The sequence below is a fragment of the Podarcis muralis genome, chromosome 8 (genome assembly GCF_964188315.1).
Source record: "Podarcis muralis chromosome 8, rPodMur119.hap1.1, whole genome shotgun sequence".
Taxonomy (NCBI): Eukaryota; Metazoa; Chordata; class Lepidosauria; order Squamata; family Lacertidae; genus Podarcis; species Podarcis muralis.
The window spans coordinates 11,007,441-11,024,911 of NC_135662.1; the positions used below are offsets into that span (position 1 = coordinate 11,007,441).

General features: G+C 45.1%; 1 protein-coding gene across 1 annotated transcript in view; it reads left to right on the forward strand.

Moving 5' to 3' along the window:
- Nucleotides 1–13,967: 13,967 nt before the first annotated feature.
- HHLA1 (HHLA1 neighbor of OC90) overlaps nt 13,968–17,471 on the forward strand; it is a 39,283-nt gene continuing 35,779 nt past the window's right edge. Inside the window, exon 1 of the mRNA XM_028738559.2 lies at nt 13,968–14,284. The gene's annotated coding sequence lies outside the window, so the exon portion shown is untranslated. The remainder of the gene's footprint in view (nt 14,285–17,471) is intronic.

Here is a 17,471-nt window from a genome sequence, read left to right on the forward strand (position 1 = left end):
ACACTCTGGCTGCAGTTGTCACATATAAATTACTTTATTCCATTTTCAGAACTTTTCCCTAACTGTTAAGCTCTGCATTGTATTTGAGCTTTCACGCAATGTGAAAACTACTTCTGGAACTATTACGAAATTATAGTGCAAGGTTAATGCTCATTTCCATATTATTTGCTCCCAGGTAGTATATAATATGGAAATGAGTGCTAAATTGTGCTATGCTTCACTACAATCCCATTATGTTCCACTACAGTTTCAGAGGTGGATTTGCACTGTGCGAAAGCTCAAGTATACAGGCAACTCTCCTTTTACGTTCTGAGTGAAATCCCACATGTTTGGGAAACCATTGAAAAAGCCTTCAAGCACCACAATCACTCCCTCCAAACATCCTTGCTCAAACTCCCAATTCTCCCAAACCCTCCAAGTGTCCCTATTTTCCAAGGATGTCCCTAATCTAGAGAAGCTATCCCGGTTTCTGATTTGATCCCAGAATGTCCCACTTTTCCTTAGCATGTCCCTATTTTCATTGGATAAATATGAGAGGGGATAGTGTTATCCAACCTCCGAGCCGTCTGAAGGCAGCCCTGTATAGGGAAGGCTTTTAAAAAGATGTTGAATGTTTAATTATATTTTTATATATGTTAGAGGACACAGGTGGCGCTGTGGGTTAAACCACAGAGCCTAGGACTTGCTGATCAGAAGGTCGGCGGTTCGAATCCCCACAACGGGGTGAGCTCCTGTTGCTCAGTCCCAGCTCCTGCCCACCTAGCAGTTTGAAAGCACGTCAAAGTGCAAGTAGATAAATAGGTACCACTCTGGCGGGAAGGTAAACGGCGTTTCCGTGCGCTGCTCTGGTTCGCCAGAAGCAGCTTAGTCATGCCACATGACCCGGAAGCTGTACGCCGGCTCCCTCGGCCAATAAAGCGAGATGAGCGCCGCAACCCCAGAGTCATCCGCGACTGGACCTAATGGTCAGGGGCCCCTTTACCTTTTACCTATATATATTGGAAGCTGCCCGGAGTGGCTGAGACAACCCAGTAAGATGTGTAGTGTATAAATTAGGGAATGGGACGTCCCTATTTTCATTGGAGAAATGTTGGAGGGTATGCTCTTCAAAGGCTGTTGCCATGGAATTGCACTTGCAAAGGCTCGTAGGATTGCTGGATCTTCTTTGAGGGTTGTTTTTGCTCCTTTTTGTGCCACTTCCGGGTTTGTGGTGATGCGCACCTGCACAGTTGGGCATGCCTTGAACGTGTGAAAACGGAGAGATGCCTATCATGCAGAAATGAACAGTTAGGCAAACGTGAAAATGAGATAAACTGTCATGTGAATGCAGCCCCGTCATATTTCATTATGATAGCAGACATGTTTGCTGCATTTATGCCAGTACTGGCTCTGTAGGGAACAGGTCACATACCAAAGGGAAATGTGAGTCTACACCACTAGGACGGACACCCCATGGACATGCCCTGAGAAGCATGATCTGTGTTTCAGAGTTATGCTTCTCCCCTTCACAATCCTTGTAGGGAAAACCACAATACAGCAGCCAGATATTCCTCCACGGAGTGCAGGCCAGCTCTGAATCCCATTGAGCTCTATGGTATTGGAACACATAAGAGTGATCTTACATTCCATTGGTTTAAATGTGATTTCAATGCAGCCAGAATCTCCATCATTTATGATCAGTGTCCAGGGCAAGCATATATTGTGCAAAAGGAGTGCAGTGCAATATTTTGGAAGACCGAACAATCTATTACCAATCGTTAGGAGAGAAAACTCCAGTGAGACACGGCTTGGTACCCTTGACAAACTGAAGTAGAAGTCCTCCTACTTTTCTGCTCCTCCTAATATTACAAAACCCGGCACACAGCAAAGAATGTATCCTAATCCATCAGAGATCAGCAAAAAATTGGCACTCTGTTTCAGTGGCACTGAAATTTCACATCACCTGTGAAATAGCCAGCTTGATATATCCAGGGCCCCTCATGCTTCTGTTTCCCCATCTGTAAAATGGGGCTAATTATACCTCGCCACAGAGGACTACGTGGGGCTCAGTTTGTCCATATCTGCCAAGCACTTTGAAATCAGTGGAAAGATCATTGATATGTTCCCCCCCCCCCTTTTACTACCTATGTATGTTATGGGGCACATTCGCAGGACCATTGGTAGGAAGAGAACGGTACTCATTTACTGTCTTGCAGAGGAGTAAGGCTCGCTTCAGACGCCTGATGGACTGGTGGGGCAATTGGTGTGATGAGGGCAGATGCTCTTGCACTGCATACATCATGTAACATGCAGAGTGAGCATCTTTTTTTTACAGAACCCCCTGCGCATTGTGGCTGTATGCACTCCCTCCCCACACTTTTTAAGGGGATAAGTCATGTGAATCAAGTCATTCTACATAACAGGCCTTTACATGGAACACCTTTAGGAACATAGAATGCTTCCTTATTACTAGGGCTATCTAACTCAGTACTGACAACTCTGACCGGCAGCTGCTCTCCAGAATCTCTCCTGCTACCTTTAACTGGAAATGGCCAGGATTTTCAACCTCTGCAGGAAGAACATGTGCTCTGCCACTGAGCTGTGGTCCATCTCTTATTTCCGTAAATGGGTGAAGGACAGAGAACCATAGGATTGTAGAGTTGGAAGGGACCCTGTGGATCATATAGTTCAAACCCCTGCCATGCAGGAATATGGCAGGCCCATGCCAGCTCCTCTGACGATGTCAATGGTGTAAAAGTCTGAAGCAAGCCTAGATCATGAGGTCACCTGAGCATCACTGTCGGCAGGCAACCTCTTTTGCAGGATTCACGGCGGCCGAACCATTTGTGAATGTGATACCTTTTCCACCAGTTCTCATTGGAAAACTTCTCCCATGGACCATAATAATTGCAAGGGGGGAAAATGCAGATACCATTTGGTGAGGATTGATCATGTCAGGAATTCTGGAAATTAAGGTTGGCAATATGCTACCATTACCATCATGACAACAACTCGGACTCGGCCGATTCTATATATGTACTGGTGCTGTCTTTCACAAGTGATATGAAGGTGCAAGTGGTGTGTTTGCTGAATTTATGGTCACATGGGAAACCTCCATTTTAAATGGTCGTGCTTAGAAATGCCATCCATTTCCTTTCAGTTACCTGAATTCCTTTTCCCCATGGTGGGTTTTAATAGGGCATTTCTTTGTCCCATCTTGGCCATAGAGAAGCTTAGCATGCCAGATCTCTTTTTTTTTGGGGGGGGGGGTGAAGCACATGACATCTCTCACACTACAAAAGAGCGGTAGTTGAATTTCCTAAGAGGGCAAAGCAATTAACGATTGATCATGTGGAATAGGGGCTGGCGCAGCCCACCGTGAAGAAAATGGGCCGTCCAAATCTGACAAGTGTTTCTTATTAATGGCACCTAGCAGGTTTTCAAAACAGGGTGTCTGTTGTGGGTTGCCATATTTGAAAAAGTGAAAATCCAGACGCAAAAGTTGTTGAGCTATTTGGGAGGTGGTGGCAAAGCCATGGCAGCCCTAGTCTGTCGCTATGTGCCAATTCCCATCCGATCACTTTATTGTGGGTGAAAAATATGGCATCTCTACATGGCCTTAGATTAAGCTTGCAAGCAGCACTGAGACCATGTGGGAGAGGACGCAAAAAAGAAAAACTTTATCAAAAGTACATGACATCCGTTGCAGGTTGGCAAAAAGGCTGATTCTATCCATGGTCGTCCTTGTGGTTGCAGTAATATTTTCCTTACATATCCCACTAAGTTCAGCAAGATTATTATCCTGTTTTCATCCAGGAGTTGTGGCTGATTCAATCTGTTTTCTGTCCATGGTGACTTAAAAAAATCAACAACGGAGCAAATTGTTTTTAACGGGTCGACTGAGAGCAGGTTTTGCACTGTTAGGCTGCTGCTGCTAAGAAGCTGCTTTGAATTGCTTCAGGTGACTGGCTGAGAAAATAGCTCAAGGGATTCAGCAACTGAACAAGTGCAATCAGGCTTAAAAAAAAAAAAGAAAACAAAAAATGAGCTGCTTTTTTTTATTAAAAAAATGGTGGCACATCAGCTAAATAGCACTGCCACTTTGGAAACCAGGTGTATCTGCAAGAGCAGCATTAACTCATAGAATTGTAGATCTGGAAAGAACCTCAAGGGTCCTTTAGTCCAACTCCCTGCAATGCAGGAATCTCAGCTAAAGCATCCTGGACAGATGGCCATCCAACCTCTTCTTAAAAACCTCCACAGAAGGAGAGTCCACAACCTCCAAGGGAGACTGTTCCACTGTCAAACAGCTCTTTCAGTCAAAAAGTTCTTCCTGATGTTTAGTCGGAATCTTGCAACTTAAAGCCATTGGTTCGAGTCCTTCCCTCCAGAGCGGGAGAAAACAAGCTTGCTCCATCTTCCATGTGACGGCCCTTGAGATATTTGTAGATGGCTGACGTATCTCCTCTCAGTGTCCTCTTTTCCAGGCTGAACATGCCCAGCTCTTTCAACCGTTCCTCATCAGGCTTGGCTTCCAGACTCTTTATCATCTTGGTTGCCCTCCTCTGCACATATTCCAGCTTGTCAATATCCTTAAAATTGTGTCACCCAGAACTGGACACAGTATTCCACTCATGCTTCTCACAGGCATCTGGTTGGCAACTGAGATAACTCATTGATGGATTAGATAGGTCATTGGCCCAATCTAGAAGGCTCAACTTATGGTTTTTTATGTTCTTTGCATCAAAATGAATGGTGTGGATATAATTATGTAATTATGTGAAACTCCATCACAGTGGACAGTTACATTCAGTAAGATGAATAACATCAGAATTTGAACTGCAGTGGAATGAAAACATTGCTGTAGTTGACAGACATGAGTCAAACAAATATTGATGTTTTCTTACATTCCTAAACATTTTTTAATAATAAATTTTATTGTTTTCAAAAAATTTACATATATACTTCAATACATAATAGATTTATCTTCTTTTGACTTCCCACCCCATTTTCCATGGTGTTTTTATCCCACCCCCTACTTTCTTTTCCCTATACCATAACATCAATATTGTATTCTTTAATTCCTTCTGTTGCCCATAATTCAAATCCTGCTCACGAGTTCATCATAGTGCAATATTTCCTTAAGTAGTCCAAAAAGGGCTTCCATTCTTCCACAGACTTGTCCCATTGATTTCAAAGCTTAGTCTAGGTTTCGTCCATTGTATTTTATAATTTGTTTGTTTGTGTGTTCATTGTTAGATCTACAGATTTGGACTGGGCAAATTTTAAAGGCAATGCGGCAAAATTGTTCCAGTTTGTTTACCTGACCACAGTCCCCTCTCAAAAAACGTTAGCCTCTTAGTTCTTATTTAGGTAAAATTCAGGGAAGTCTCTAGCACTGATCTCAATGGATTTTTTTAAAATGTGTGTTATAGCAGGACCATTTGTGTAGCAGGTCCAAGTTACCCATAGGATAGCGATCTAGCCAGTGCCGGCTCTGCCATTAGGCCGACTGAGGCCGCTGGCAGATGAACAGCACTGCCATCGGCTGAAACAGTGTCCTGAATTACATGAGATCGTGCAAGTGTGCAAGATCTCATGCAATTTCAGTGAGATCTCATCCAAATCGGGTGGGATCTCACCTGAAATTTGTGCTGATTCCAGCACTGCTTCTTTGCCAGTAGCTGAGGTGGCAGGATGGATGGAGAAGTGGTGCCAGGAGCTGTGAGGCAGTTGCAAGGCATCAATTCCTGTTTCACCTTGATGGGCAAAATGGGACACACCTCCCTGGATCTGACCCATGCTCACTTCTAAGGGATAGGAGTCATTATCATCAAATTTGACAGGGCTTACTTCTGAGTCAACATGCTTAGGATTTGGCTGGGCTCCTAAGCAAATGTCACATTATAAACTCCACCTTCTTGCAGGTAGGGCTGTAAAGTACACCAAACTCATTGGGACCTGCCTCTAAGGAAATCCTCCAGCTTTTTCTGCTGAAGGCAGAAAGTGGTGTTGTTGGGTAATGTGTTTCTTTCAGCCTCAGCGACTCTTGTTGTCATTTTATTTTAAATCTCCCCTTCCCATTGAAAACAATGGGAGAAAATGACCCACACCAGCTGGTGGCTAATTGGGCTTGAAGTTCTCAGGGCTTTGGGGGGGGGATCCAGTAGATCCAAGGCCACATCTGTCCCCGAAGGTCCCATGTACTGCTGGCCAAAACCCCGTTGGCCTTTGGATTTATGCCTGCAGAATTCTCTAAACATATTTGGGCTCTCTGCCCACCAACCTGCTAGTGACACCTCTCTGTCTCATCCTGGCCAGATTAGGATTGCGTTGTAAGGTTACTGTCCAAGGCAGTGTTCTTCAGCCTTGGCTCCCCAGACTACAACTCCCATGTTTCATTGCTGTTTGGCTAAGTTGGCTGAGGATGATGGGAGCTGGAGTGCATGCCGTCTGATGGGTACCATGTTTGGGAAGGCTGGTCTAGGGATAGACAACTGGTGGTCTGGAAGTTTGATCCAAGGACTTTCCATCTCTGAGCACTCCAGATTCTTTCTCTCCATAGACAGACAAAGGACTCTGTCACAGGGCACTTCTTGGTGCTGCTGTTGCAATTATTATATTGATAAAACACACAAAGCCAGGAGGCACTGTACAACGAGGGTGGCTAGCTCTTTAGGCTACAAGGGCTGCATTCAAGCTTCTCCTGCATGCCATTGATGGAAGGAGCATCTCTTAGATCTGCAGAGATCAGCTGAGGAGTGGCATATCATTGCCCCCTCTTGCCGAATGATCATTCTGATGACTGGGGAGGGGCCATTTTGTATGCCCATCAAGGTGCCCACCTCAGCACTAAGTCTTGGCTGTTTTTATCTCCTTTCCCCTGCTGCTATTGTCAAAATCAATGAGATCTTGGGGAGCCAAAAATAAAAATAAAACCTTCTTGCAGGATTGGGGGGGGGGCAGATCAGGTTGCCAAACTGGGGGTGTTAACTAGCCTCTCCAGCTGTACCGTAAATATAAATATAGAAATAAATAAGGACAGCCCTCTTCTTAACAAGCAAAGTTTACAATCAAAATGTGTTGACATATACAGTCATACCTTGGTTTTTGAACAGCTTAGTTCACAAACAACTTGGAACCCAAACACAGCAAACCTGGAAGTACCGTATTTTTCGCTCTATAAGACTCACCCGACCATAAGACGCACCTAGTTTTTAGAGGAGGAAAACAAGAAAAAAATATATTCTGTATCAAATGTTGTTGAAGAGGCTTTGCTGCACAGCTCTCCCTCTTGCTGTTCTGGCTTCAGCGATAGCTGCGCAGCCTGCATTCGCTCCATAAGACGCACACACATTTCCCCTTACTTTTTAGGAGGGAAAAGGTGCGTCTTATAGAGCAAAAAATACGGTAGGTGTTCCGGTTTGCAAACTTTGCCTCAGAAGCTGAACATTCAGCACAGCTTCCACAGCTTCTGACTGGCTGCAGGACACTCCTGTGGCCAATCAGAAGCCGCGGCTTGGTTCCTAAACATTTCGGAAGTCGAACGCATTCTGTTTGTAAACCAAGGTACGACTGTACATTGGTGGTGTGCATGTGTGTGTCAAAGAAGGCTTTGCTTCTATCTAGACTGCCATGGAGATAAGCCACAGTGCCAGCTTGTGATAGGACTAGAACCAATATTTGCTGCCCCTTCAGACATTGCTTGATTCAAAATACAAACGCCTGTGAAAAATGAATTGCTGATTGGGTACTCCAAACGAGGCTCCGGCCACCTCTATACTATGCATTTGAAGCACTATTGTACCACTCCAAGGGATCTTGAGAGTTTGCAAAGAGTGACAATTCCCAGAGCGGCTGAACAATCAATCCCTCTTGCCAGGGAACTCTGTGAGCTGTAGCTCTGTGAAGGGAACAGGGAGTCTCCTAACATCTCTCAGCACCCCTAACAAACTAGAGTTCCCAGGGGATGCCGTGACAGTTTAAAGTGGTATGATGATGCTTTAAATGTCCTGTTAGAGATGGAGCCTCTCTTTTTTAAAAAAAGCACTTTGTAAACTCACTTCCCCCTTGCACCAACGTGCCGCCCAGTTATATGATCAATCGCCTTTTGTTTTCTAGCTTAGAGCCTCTTGTTCTTCTAACTTGTAATTGTGCCTTGCTCATTCAGATAATTACTCCACGCTACAACAGATGCTCTTCAGATCCGGGCTGACAAGGGAAACACAACTTTTATACAAGTGGCCTTCAGAGCTCTTTCTAATATCATTTAATGTAATTTTTAAACGGTTATGTGTAATTTATATTCCAGCACTGTCCAACATTTGAACAACTTTAATATGTTGATTTCAATGTGTTATATATACATATATATATAAATATATATATATATATTATGCAAATAATACTTCTTACCTGTTTTTTTTAAATTTATGTTCTGTCTTTAAAAAGAAAATATACAACCTGCACCACTTATTAATAAATGAATAGAAATTTCAATTACTGGTCGTGTGCGAAGAATTCATTTCAAAATGCGTTCTGACTAGAGCGGCGAGCTGCCTTGGTCAGAAAATGAATGAGGCCATTTACGGTGTCGCATTTGCATCTTCCAAAAGCCTTGAAAAGTTTTCTAAGTACAGTGGTACCTCTGGTTAAGAACTAAATTCATTCTGGAGGTCCATTCTTAACCTGAAACTGTTCTTAACCACTTTAGCTAATGGAGCCTCCCGCTGCCACTGTGCTGCCGCCGCACGATTTCTGTTCTCATCCTGAAGCAAAGTTCTTAAGCTGAGGTACTATTTCTGGGTTAGCGGAGTCTGTAACCTGAAGTGTCTGCAACCTGAAGCGTCTGTAATCCGAGGTACCACTGTATTTAAGAGAACATGCAAAGCCTTGAAAAAATTTCTTTAAGTGCTTTCTTTAAGTGGCTCAAGACATTTCGGCACCCAAGGTGAACCACACAATATCCACCCCACCAAGGAAGAAGCAGTGAGTGAAGATCTAGAAACGAGGGCGCAAGGAGACCAGCGATGCCCCCTCTTCGCCAATAAGCCACTGTAGAGGCATCATAGAGCTGCAGAGTTGGAAGGGACTCAAAGGTCATCCAGACCAACCCCTGCAATGCAGGAATTCTTTTGCCCAACCTGGGGCTCAAACCCACAACCCTGAGATTAAGAGCCTAGTGCTCTACCGACTGAGCTATCCCTCACTTGGCGGGGTGGGGACTTTCCGAGGGTAAGAGCTGTTTGGCAATGGAACGGTCTTCCCCGGGAAGTGGTGGAATTTCCTTCGTTGGAAGTTTTGAGGCAGAGGTTGGATGCATGAATACTTTAGTTGAGATTCCTGCATTTCACGGAGGTGAGCTAGATGACTCTACGATTCTATGGTTCCATGAAAGGTGAGCTTAGTACTTGCAAGGAGCAGGAAAGGGAACTTACAGGTTAATGTGGGAGACAGAATGGCAGGGGGGTTGGTGAGCACACCAAGTGAGGTGAAGCATCTAGTACAGTGGTACCTCGGGTTAAGAACTAAATTCATTCTGGAGGTCTGTTCTTAACCTGAAACTGTTCTTAACCCGAGGTACCACTTTAGTTAATGGGGCCTCCTGCTGCTGCTGCACCACCACTGCACGATTTCTATTCTCATCCTGAAGCAAAGTTCTTAACCCGAGCTACTATTTCTGGGTTAGTGGAGTCTGTAACCTGAAGTGTCTGTAACCTGAGGTACCACTGTACTGTATACTCTCTCTCTCTCATACACACACACACACACACACACAAACACTCCCTCCCTCAGATGCACACTTCCAGCTTTTGCCATTTGCGCATGTGCAGACGCTCAAAATGACATCACGCGCATGTGCAGAAGCTGTGAAACGCGACCTGTGCACGCGCAGTAGCGCAGTCGTGCAGTCGCATGTTACGTTCACTTCAGGATGCGAACGGGGCTCCAGAATGGATCCTGTTCACATCCAGTGGTACTACTGTATTCCTTCCTTCTCCAAATTCCTGTATTCACTACTGTGAATTTTTCAGGGAATGTAGCACCACACACACACACACACACACACACACACACACACACACCCCATTTGATAATATAACAATCACCTTGCTAGATAAGACCTATGGTCTGTCTGCAGCAGACTCATACCTCTCTGAATCTCCTAAGTAGGGCTAGATGCAGATAACATTTTTTTCTGTTGTTTGTCCGCCAGGGGTTTACTGCCCCTAGAGATGGAGGCTCTACGGCTTCTTTTTTTGCTTCTTCCCTTAGCAATTGGTCAAAAGATTCCTGCTGGGAAGTTAAACTATAGCCCTGAGAAAGTTCCTTGCATAATTCATCTGAGCTGTGCTTTCACAGAAAATGTATTATTGCCCCAAATAAAGCTTTTTGTATGCTGGTCAGAGCAGAACAATACAGTAATTTAGCTGAGCATCGCCTTGCAGGGAGGCACATCTGAAATTGCACTGCCCCAAGATGAAATGGCCGTGTGATGTATGTCCTGCTGAAAGTCAAATTATCTCCGCATCCAAACATCAAACGGTTTGGATGGCGGCCCAGGGAACACCTTTATCTCTCAGTTAGAGAGTCTTGTGATAGATCATTCTCCCAGGCCCTTTCATTCCAGCATGATTGATGAAATATTAAGCAGCGGTCAATGGCAACAAAACCTCCAGCAGGGGAGGAAGCAGAAATCTGAGGAATTAATTTCTTCAAGTACCTTCATTGAACCTACAGTCTAGAACTGAGGCAGTCAATGTGATGCCCTCCAGATTTTGTTGGACTACAACTCCCATAATCCCTGACCTTTGACCATGCTGGGTGGGTCTGATGGGAGTTGGCACCCAGTAACATCTGAAGGTACCGTGTGACCAACCCCTGGACTGAACACAAAGAGATAAACAGCAGAAATGCACTTCACGTCTGTGTCAGGAGCTTGGCCTACACATGAGTAGGACCCTGGTAGAGACACATGCCCGACTGGCATGTTGCCTCCCTCCTGGTCGTTCGTTCGGGAGTTTCAAAAGCTTTCTTCAGCCCGAACATCACAGCGACCAATGCCAACTGACACCAGCAGAGGAGGTTAAGGGGTGATATGATAGCCATGTTCAAATATATAAAAGGATGTCATATAGAGGAGGGAGAAAGGTTGTTTTCTGCTGCTCCAGAGAAGCGGACACGGAGCAATGGATCCAAACTACAAGAAAGAAGATTCCACCTAAACATTAGGAAGAACTTCCTGACAGTAAGAGCTGTTCGACAGTGGAATTTGCTGCCAAGGAGTGTGGTGGAGTCTCCTTCTTTGGAGGTCTTTAAGCAGAGGCTTGACAACCATATGTCAGGAGTGCTCTGATGGTGTTTCCTGCTTGGCAGGGGGTTGGACTCGATGGCCCTTGTGGTCTCTTCCAACTCTATGATTCTATGATTCAGCACACTTTGGGATCCCCAGAGCATGTGCAGTTGCGTAACAGACCTCAGCAACTCAGCATTTTGGCTAATCTACTTTATTTACATATAAAAGCACACGGAGCACTGCAACATGGCTCCCTCTCTCTCTAGCATCAGACTGCAAAGAGAAAAAGAACAAAGGACAATAGTCCCACTTCACAGAACACAACAATACAAACATCCTGTCTCCGCCACTTCCCACTCTGTGGAGTCAAAACATACACCGTCATGTGATAGACAACAATCACATGACTGCAATGATGGAGCAGGAATTCTAACAGTCTGACGGATCTTCAGATCTGGTAAAACCAAGCCCTTCACATTGAGCAAAATTAAACACATAACTGGCTGGATTCAAGCCTGTGCAGCTGAATATCCATCAAAACCAAAGCAGGCCTCTGTTTGCATAGGATAATGGTGGACCCACCATTAAAAACATTTGTCCTCCTGGGATCAGCCCGCTGTAGGCAGATCTCAACTATCGTGTGTTGTCTGACAGTTAAAAGAGCCAGTATAGCATAATGGTTAGAGTGTTGAGCTAGGACCTGGGAGACCAGGGTTCAAATCCCAGCTTAGCCATGAAGCTCACTGGGTGACCAGTCACTATCTCTTAGCCTAGCCTACCTCACAGGGTTGTGGGAGGATTAAATGGGGAGGAAGAGAACCAGGCACACCACTTTGAGATCCTTGGAAGATAAAGGTAGTACAGTCATACCTCGGATTAAATTTGCTTCAGGTTGAGCATTTTCAAGTTACAGCCTGCAGCGACCCGGAAGTAATGGAGCGCGTTACTTCCGGGTTTCGCCGCTCGCAGATGCTCAAAATGACGTCATGCACATGCATGGAAGCGCCAAAACGCAACCCGCGCATGCGCAGACGCGCAGTCGTGTCTTACGTTCTACTCAGGATGCAAACGGGGCTGCAGAACGGATACCGTTCGCATCCAGAGGTACCACTGTATACAAATGTAATTAACAACAATAACATACAGAGAGGCATGTGGGCAAAAAGATCCCTGCATTCCAGGGGTTGGCTAGATGACCGCCGTGGTCCCTTCCAACTCGGCAATTCTATGCATCTGCGATTCAATTGGTGCAATGTTTCAGAAGCTGCAAATGTGGTGGGTCTGCCAATACCCGCTTAACTGAGTCAAATTCCCCTCCTGATTACACACGTGGTAGTATACGATGGGACGTATACGATAGTATACGAATAGTATACGAATGGGACGCAGGTGGCGCTGTGGGTTAAAGCCTCAGTGCCTAGGACTTGCCGATCGAAAGGTTGGCGGTTCAAATCCCTGCGGCGGGGTGCGCTCCCGTTGTTTGGTCCCAGCGCCTGCCAACCTAGCAGTTCGAAAGCACCTTCGGGTGCAAGTAGATAAATAGGGACCGCTTACTAGCGGGAAGGTAAACGGCGTTTCCGTGTGCGGCTCTGGCTCGCCAGATGCAGCTTGTCACGCTGGCCACATGACCCGGAAGTGTCTGCAGACAGCGCTGGCCCCCAGCCTCTTGAGTGAGATGGGCGCACAACCCCAGAGTCTGTCAAGACTGGCCCGTACGGGCAGGGGTACCTTTACCTTTACCTTTTAGTATACGATGGATATAATAATAATAATAATAATAATAATAATAATAATAATAATAATTCTTGGTTTCTCTAGCCAATCGGGGCGGCTCCCAACAGAATATTAAAAACACCATAAAACATCAAACATTAAAAACTTCCCTAAACATGTCTTCCCTTCAGATGTCTTCCAAAAATCAGATAGTTGTTTATTTCCTTGACATTGGATGGGAGGGTGTTCCCCAGGGTGGGTGCCACTACTGAAAAGGCCCTCTGCCTGGTTCCCTGTAACCTTACTTCTCGCAGTGAGGGAACCGCCAGAAGGCCCTCAGAGCTGAACCTCAGTGTCCAGGCTGAGCGATGGGGGTGGAGACGCTCCTTCAGGTATACTGGGCTGAGGCCATTTAGGGCTTTAAAGTTCAGCACCAACACTTTGAATTGTGCTCGGAAACGTACTGGGAGCCAATGCAGATCCCTCAGGACCAGTGTTATGTGGTCCTGGCGGCCGCTCCCAGTCGCTTGTCTGGCTGCCTTATTCTGGATTAGCTGTAGTTTCCAGGTCTCCTTCAAAGGTAGCCCCACATAGAGCATGTTGCAGTAGTCCAAGAGGGAGATAACCAGAGCATGCACCACTCTATTGAGTCAGTTTGCAGGCAGGTAGGGTCTCAGCCTGCATACCAGATGGAGCTGGTAAACAGCTGCCCTGGACACAGAATTGACCTGCACCTCCATGGACAGCTGTGAGTCCAAAATGACCCCCAGGCTGTGCACCTGATCATTAAGGGACACAGTTACCCCATTCAGGACCAGGGAGTCCTCCACACTAGCCCGCCCAGACAGTACTTCTGTCTTGTCAGGATTCTGAACTAAAGCAAAGCAGCAACACACACAAAGCCATTTTCTGAAGTCAACCTCTCTTTGTTCCAGAAGGGATGTTCCTTTATGACACTAAGAGGGCCTGTCTCTTTAAATGTTGGAGGAACAATCCTCTCAATTCTACTTTTCAGGGAAAGTAATTACTGCCAAAAGTGGCTTCACATCGCACCTTGCTATGTCATCCCACTAAGGGATTCACTCCAGTTCGTGCCACAAGCACTTTTTGCTTGCCTTTCACTTCCTCCATCCCATGGAGACTGACATTTCTCTTTTTCCACCGGCTTATCTTTTAAAAACAAGGTTATCGAGCCTGTCCATTCGCAGCCTAGTCACCTTTCATCAAAAGGAGTGAGATAACCTTTTGGCTGAGTACTCTTGCAAGGGCTTTATCAACACCATCCACAGAAGCGAGGTGAGTTGAAACTAAAAGATACATAGATATGGAGAGAGAGAGAGAGAGAGAGAGAGACCCTGGATAGTTTCAACATAAATATAGCCCTTTTTGAAAAGCTTTAAAACAACAACAACACAAAACCCTCCTCTAATAATGGACCAGACAGAATGATAAATGTAACAAGCTAGCTTTAAGCATAGGATTAGTGATCAAGAAAATAATTTCTTTTCTAATTTGCAGTATTTCTAATTTGCAGTATATATATAAATATTTGAAGTTAGCTTCAGATCTGAGACAGCGGCCTTTTGCCGCTTGGAAATGAGCTGAAACAGGAAGAGTCGCAAAACAAGCGATCTCTCTGTGTTCTTTGCATTTGCAGTAATTCCTTGCGTATTGCTACTGATAAAAGCAGGGGGGACACCTGATACCTGATTTGACATTACTGGCAACACACAAAAAGGAGAACATTATAAGTTACTTGTCGTGCTAAATGGTGCACGTGAACCGTGGCTAGTGTTTTTGTTAACTCGGGTCGGAGCAATGAAAAGGCACTTAATCCTGATTAAATGGTCTGACTATGGATGATCAAACAGGTTATAAATTGATATATTTGGAACGAAGCTATCTTTTCCCTGCTGAAGCTAATGGCCCAGTCCCCATCATGAACCTTAAATGTGTTCGAAAATATATGTTTTGTTGAGTTCAGGCTTGGCGTCAAAATAAAAGCGTGTCATAGAAATGCTACACATATTAGCAAAACAAAATGGAAAACTTTCTTTGAATGTTCTATTTGTATGTTATCTGGTATTGATTTTTTAAAGCTGAATGAAATTGTGGGTGTGGGGCTGGACTTCAAAAGTCATCATTAACAGTGTCTCTCCTTAGAGAGTAAGGAGCAGTAAAAACTGCTCAGCAGTAAAAACTGCTACAGAAGAGGTTTTAAAATATTAGTGATGAGCTTACTGAACAGTTTCAAAATGCAAGGGATTGTATTTGGCCAAATGTTTCCGACTTATTTTATGTATTTATTGCTCGTTAGAGAGTCTTGCATCCTGCCCCTCCTACGATCTGGAGCTCAGGACGGCTAAAAATTAATAGATGGAAAATTATACAAAATGCCGCTTTCAGTTAAACCGCAAAGTCGTAGCAGCAACAATTGATCAGCAAATAGTATCAGTAAAACTACATCTAAAAATAGCTTGCCCTATTGTGCAAACAGCTGGCCAGAATGAAAATATCTTCAGTAGGGTTAGGCAGGGACAAAAGCAGTCTTTAATCTGGATGGGAGATTACCGGGACTTCTATGTATGTATAATAATAATAATAATAATAATAATAATAATAATAATAATAATAATGAATTTAAAATGCTTTCTAATAAATAACAAAAATGGGTTTTATCCAATGTTAGTGAAAACAGAGTAGACCTTAGTCCAGAGCTTTCCAAACTGTTCATGTTGATGACACGCTTTTTAGACATGCATCATTCTGCGATGCAGTCATTCAGTTTTATTAGCAAACCAGAGGTTAAACTAACCCCTTTTCCAGCCCCAGGAGCAGCGCAGGGAGCGTTCGCACGACACACCTTCACACTGCAGCCAACACACTAACGTGTCATGACACAGTTTGAAAAGCTCTGCCGTAGGCATTTCCATTAATTTCAGTGGGACTCCAACGATCATCTAGCCCAACCCCCTGCAATGCAGGAATATGTAACTGTCCCATGTAGGGATCGAACCTGTAACCTTGGCCTTATCAGCACCATGCTCTAAGCAAATGGGCTATCCAGGCTTTGCAAAGCTACCAAGCAGAAGAATTTGTTTTGAGGCTGTGAAGGTCCTGTGTGAGTGTCTGGAGGAGGTTGGAGGATGGGTGGCAGCTAACGGATTGAGGTTGAATCCTGACAAGACAGAAGTACTGTTCTTGGGGGGACAGGAGACAGGCTGGTGTGGAGGACTCCCTGGTCCTGAATGGGGAAACTGTGCCCCTGAAGGACCAGATGTGACCCTGGGAATCATTTTGGACTCACAGCTGTCCATGGAGGTGCAGGTTAATTCTGTGTCCAGGGCAGCTGTTTATCAGCTCCACCTGGTATGCAGGCTGAGACCCTACCTGCACGCAGACTGTCTCACCAGAGTGATGCATGCTCTAGTTATCTCCTACTTGGACTACTGCAATGCGCTCTATGTGGGGCTACCTTTGAAGGTGACTCAGAAACTGCAATTAATCCAGGATGTGGCAGCTAGACTGGTGACTGGGAATGGCCACCAAGACCATATAACACCGGTCCTGAAATATCTTCATTGGCTCCCAGTACATTTCCAAGCACAATTCAAAGTGTTGGTGCTGACCTTTAAAGCCCTAAACGGCCTCGGCCCAGTATACCTGAAGGAGCGTCTCCACCCCCATTGTTCAGCCTGGAGACTGAGGTCCAGCGCCGAGGGCCTTCTGGTGGTTCCCTCGCTGTGATAAGTGACGTTACAGAGAACCAGGCAGAGGGCCTTTTCAGCAGTGGCGCCTGCCCTGTGGAATGCCCTCCCAGCAGATGTCAAGGCAATAAACAACTATTTTACTTTTAAAAGACAACTGTTTAGGGAAGTTTTTAATGTCTGATGCTGTATTGTTTTTAATATTCAGTTGGAAGCTACACAGAGTTGCTGGGGAAACCCAGCCAGATGGGCGAGGTATAAATAATAAATTATTATTATTATTATTATTATTATTATTATTATTATTATTATTATTATTTATTATTATTAGACCTGGGATGAGCTGGCAGCCCTTCTACACAATAGGTAAAGGTAAAGGGACCCCTGACCATTAGGTCCAGTTGTGACTGACTCTGGGGTTGTGGTGCTCATCTCGCTTTATTGGCCGAGGGAGCCGGCGTGCAGCTTCCGGGTCATGGGGCCAGCATGACTAAGCCGCTTCTGGTGAACCAGAGCAATGCACGGAAATGCCGTTTACCTTCCCGCTGGAGCAGTACCTATTTATCTACTTGCACTTCAATGTGCTTTTGAACTGCTAGGTTGGCAGGAGCAGGGACCGAGCAACGGGAGCTCACCCTGTCGTGGGGATTCGAGCCGCCGACCTTCTGATCGGCAAGTCCTAGGCTCTGTGGTTTAACCCACAGCGCCACCCGCATCCATTCTACACAATAGTCCATTCTTAATTATCCCCCACAATTTCTGTGCTAGAGTGGGGG